A 5,250-nucleotide genomic window follows, 5' to 3' on the forward strand; every position below is an offset into this window, starting at 1 on the left:
CAGGATTTTCTGGACGTGTCTGTCATCATTTTCATCGAAGACATCCTGGTTTATTCTAAGAGTCCTGAGGATCATGTAGTGCATTTGAGGGCAGTTCTGGAGAAGCTGCGGGAGCAGAAGTTGTTTTCTAAGCTGAGCAAGTGTAGTTTCTGGCAGCGTGAGATGGGTTTCTGGGTCACATTGTGTCTACAGATGGGGTTTCTGTAGATCTGGAGAAGATTCAGGCTATCAGGGATTAGCCTAGACCGCAGAATGCCACGGAGATCAGGAGTTTTCTCGGGTTGGCAGGGTATTACAGGAGATTTGTGCAGGGGTTTGCGAGCAGAGCACGTCCTATGACTAAGTTGACGGGGAAGGATGTTCCTTTTGTTTGGTCACAGGAGTGTGAGGAGGGCTTTGCAACCCTGAAGGAGATGTTGACTACTGCTCCAGTGTTGATTTTGCCTGAGCAGGGGGAACCCTATGTGGTGTATACAGATGCATCCATAGTTGGTTTGGGGTGTGTGTTAATGCAGCATGGGAAGGTGATTACCTATGCTTCGCGGCAGTTGCAGAGGCATGAGGACAACTATCCTACTCATGACTTAGAGATGGGTGCTGTAGTTTTGTCCTGAAGATTTGGAGATCTTATCTTTATGGTGCAAAGGTACAGGTATTTACAGATCATAAAATCCTGAAGTATATATTCACTCAACCCGAGCTAAATTTGAGGTAGAGGCGGTGGATGGAGCTGGTGGCGGATTATGATCTGGAGATAGCCTATCATCCTGGTAAGGCTAACTTGGTTGCAGATGCCTTGAGTTGGAAGCGAGCGACTTCGGCTCAGGAGCAGGATATGGAGTCTCTATTAGGGGATATCAGTGCGTTGAGCTTATGAGCGGTTTCTCTGGAGCCGTTGGGTTTGGTTGCAGCTGATAGAGCAGATCTGTTGAGCAGAGTGCGGTTGGCACAGGAGAAAGATTTGGGGCTGGTGAATGCCTCAAAGGATGTTGATTCTGAGTATCAGGTTTCGGCTAATGGTACTATTCTGGTGCATGGGCGGATTTGTGTGCCCAAGGATGAGGAGTTGAGGCAGGAGATTCTGAGAGAGGCTCATGCTAGCATTTTCTCTATTCATCCAGGAGCGACTAAGATGTACCGAGATCTCAAGAGGTACTATCGCTGGGTCGGGATGAAGAANCTGGTAAGGCTAACTTGGTTGCAGATGCCTTGAGTTGGAAGCGAGCGACTTCGGCTCAGGAGCAGGATATGGAGTCTCTATTAGGGGATATCAGTGCGTTGAGCTTATGAGCGGTTTCTCAGGAGCCGTTGGGTTTGGTTGCAGCTGATAGAGCAGATCTGTTGAGCAGAGTGCGGTTGGCACAGGAGAAAGATTTGGGGCTGGTGAATGCCTCAAAGGATGTTGATTCTGAGTATCAGGTTTCGGCTAATGGTACTATTCTGGTGCATGGGCGGATTTGTGTGCCCAAGGATGAGGAGTTGAGGCAGGAGATTCTGAGAGAGGCTCATGCTAGCATTTTCTCTATTCATCCAGGAGCGACTAAGATGTACCGAGATCTCAAGAGGTACTATCGCTGGGTCGGGATGAAGAAGGATGTGGCTAGTTAGGTTACGAGGTGCGATGTGTGTCAGCTAGTGAAGGCTGAGCATCAGGTACCAAGTGGTTTGCTGAAGAGTCTTCCCATTCCAGAGTGGAAGTGGGATATGATTACTATGGACTTCGTGGTTGGGTTGCCAGTGTCCAGGACGTTTGATGCTATTTAGGTCATTGTGGACTAAGTCGGCACATTTTCTGGCCATTAAAAAGACTGATGGAGCAGTGGTCTTGGCCAAGAAGTATGTGAAAGAGATAGTCAGGTTGCATGGGATGCCAGCGAGCATTGTGTCTGATAGGGATTCCAAGTTCACTTCGGTGTTCTGGAGGGTATTTCAGGCAGACATGGGCACTAATGTGCATATGAGTAGAGCTTATCATCCCCAGACCGATGAACAGTCAGAGAGGACGATCCAGACGTTGGAGGATTTGCTGAGGATGTGTGTGCTGGACTGGGGTGGCCATTGGGCAGATCATTTGAGCTTGGTAGAGTTTGCTTATAACAACAGTTACCAGGCGAGTATTGGCATGACTCCTTATCAGGCTTTGTATGGGAGGCTTTGTCGTACACCGTTATGCTGGACTCAGGTGGGGGAGAGGAGCATGTACGGGGCAGCTTTTTGTCGCCGCTTTGAGAGAGAAAAAGAGAGAAGGGAGAGTGTTTGGAGCATGAAACGAAGTTCGATTTGGCTGAATTTTGGTAGGTAGCTTCGTGGTGCTATAATGAACGGTGGGTTTGTGAAATGAACGGTTGGTTTGTGTTTTAATCAAGTGTTTGTATTGTGGTCTGGTATAGACGGTTTTGCGGTAAAGTTGGGGTGTCGAGCGACACCAAGGTGGTATCGGTCAACACCATCATGTTGTTGAGTGTTTGGGTCCTAGGAGGACAGCTGGAGTTAGGTTTGGATGAGAAGAGATTGACGGAAGTGATTTCCTGAGCGTCGGTGTGTGTGTTTGTTTGCAAGTAGTGCGATGGGTGACGTTCGACATCAGGTGGAGGTGCCGTTCGGCACCAGAGGAGTTGATAGTGAGTTGGAATAATTGTGGAAAAGTGTTGTCCGTGGCTGGACAGAATCAAATATTCCAGCCCACCTCTCTTGTTATTCGGTCGCTAGGAGTGGTTGGTTGTGCGACTCAGTAACTAGATGAGGTGGTGTTTGGTGTATTTATGGAAGTTTTTGTAAGAAGTGATTTCTACGCCGGTTGTCTCGCCGGAATTATGGGGTTCCGGTGAGATCGTTTCCCGTAGATCCTATGTGAGGATTGGGAATCCGAGTGCGGTCGTTGCAACTTATCCTAGAACTCCAAAAATTGGTTCGCGGATGTTACATTGACATTCTTTTTTTTCTTACTTTTTACTATATACATTTTGTACATTTTTAACCTACTTGCTAAGTTACTCACCAACGCCTATCGTCCATAACCTAGAAGAATTGTATGTGGCGATGTGAAGACGTCGAAAGAAGTTGTTATATCAATAAATTTCACATGTGGAATATTATCAGAAAAAAAAAAACAAAACCGAAGTTAAGATGGTTGGACCATATGTATAATGGTTTAATCGCAGGACTTCAAATCTTGTACGTACCTTTTGTTTTGTTTTTTTTTATGAAAATGTTTTGCTGTCAAATTGATCGTAATATCGATCCCTTGCAATGTGAAATTCATTCTAATATCCCTTCGAGACTCACCATTATAAATTAGTTAAACATAATTGATCAGTTTTTAAGACACACGTGAAATTCTTTGTAACACTAACATCCCTTCGAGACACACTTTTATTCACTACAGTCTCCAACTGAATTGATCTTGTAAAATTGTGCTAAAATCTCTAGTATTTGAAAATAATATTAATATCAAAACAAGTTTGATGTTTAGGAAATTTGTTTAATTTAAATTAAGGAATGCATGACTAACTTTAGAACTGGGTTTAAATCATTAATTGCTTGTAATCTTTCCTAGATAGCTAGATTCCATAATGTTCTTTTTTTTTTTTTTTTTTGCCTTTGGGATAGTTTTCATGTCCCAAACCTTAGCTTCAAGCCACCGAGGCAAGAGTCTTGTTTTACTGGTGTTAAAATTGCACTATGTACCTCTAAGAAAGATAATAACCAGCTTCAACTTTTCACTGTGTTGCATCGTTAAGGTTAGGCTTTGAAATGATTGAGGTTTTTGGAGTATTTTCGGCTTTATAGTTTATTGCAACAATCTATTTTGTGATTCATGATTTTTTTAAAAGATAAGTTTCTCCAAGACATTGGAAATCTAGTGTTTTCCTGATCAAAATTATTAGATTACAATTTTTCTTTTTATTGCAAAGAAAAATATAATCCATCAACATAAAACCAAAAAAGAAATTACAAACTACCATTTAAGTTTTTTATGAAAATAAAGTCTACACCAAATATCTAAAAAAAAAACCATTTTGAAAAGAGAAATTTATTAAGAATATTATGCACACTGTTCATGACATTCTTTTGACAAATGTCATTTTTGAGTATACTTTTTCTCGGGTGCCATAGAGACAAGTTAAAATGACTATACTACCCTGTAAAATTTAAACAACAATATTAAATATATTTTTTTCTAAAATAAAGCTTATCCAATCTTTATCTCCAAAACAAATATTTTTCACGATTTTTCTCTTTCTTCAACCTCTTCTCTCTCTCTCCAACTCCTCCTCCTTTCATATTCCAATATTTTTTTGGTGAATCTCTTCATCAAACATCATCTAATGGAGAGACAACCTACTCTAAATAGTTTTTTTCCATAACCTACTCCAACAAATTCCTGCATGTGATCTAGTTTCATTAGTCGTGTATGAGAAATCCCTTGATCTATAGCAAAAGATGGTTTCGTCGTTGATGGAGATGCTTCCGTCAAAGCTGGGTATGAGATTCATATGTTATCATTGAGGTCAAATTAGATTTTAACTGATGGACCAGATCTAGAGTAACATAATTTGTCCTTCACTTAGCTTGTCCATTATCCCTTTATCAACAATAGACCAACTCTCATTTGTTGTCCATTTCTCATATATCCCAGCCAGTCGGTGGACATAATGGACTCAAGAAGGACTCAAAGATTGGACGCTCATAGCACAACACCGAAGACATGGTACTAATTGATGGACCAGATCTAGAGGATAGAAATATTGTCCATCCTCTAACTTGTTAACTAACTATGTTGTCCATCTTGTAGATTTTCTAACCAGTTGGTGCATATAAGTGATGGATTCCAGGAGTACACAAGTGTTGCATTTACTGGTCTAATCTGCTTACGTTTCTCTTTGTTTTTTTTGTTTTGATAGACAATTTTTAAAGTTCTAGTCCTTTCATGTTTGGTCTATCTCGGTTGGAATTTGCATTATTAGTGGACATATATCACAATGTGGCTGTGGACAAAAATACATGTATATTGTTGTCTATTATAATAGTGGACTAATTTTTCATAAACAAATTTGTCCACAATAAAAAGCAAACAATGTGGACATAAAAATGTTGTTTATCCAAAAATATTAATTAACAATTTCAAAATAATTTATTATATGTCAGATTATTTTAATTAACATTTTTAAGGTAATTTTGTCTTTTTATCTTATGTCAAAAAAGTAAAAAATGGCATTTTAGAAAAAACAAAATAGAAAATGACATTCT

The 5,250-nt window shown here is 40.4% G+C and overlaps 1 long non-coding RNA gene across 1 annotated transcript; it reads left to right on the forward strand.

Moving 5' to 3' along the window:
- Positions 4,256 to 5,011, forward strand: LOC104706785. Its single transcript, XR_754476.2, has 3 exons — positions 4,256 to 4,483; positions 4,640 to 4,711; positions 4,796 to 5,011. It is a non-coding gene; the product is annotated as an uncharacterized LOC104706785 (long non-coding RNA).

Source organism: Camelina sativa, chromosome 8, assembly GCF_000633955.1.
Source record: "Camelina sativa cultivar DH55 chromosome 8, Cs, whole genome shotgun sequence".
Lineage (NCBI taxonomy): Eukaryota > Viridiplantae > Streptophyta > Magnoliopsida > Brassicales > Brassicaceae > Camelina > Camelina sativa.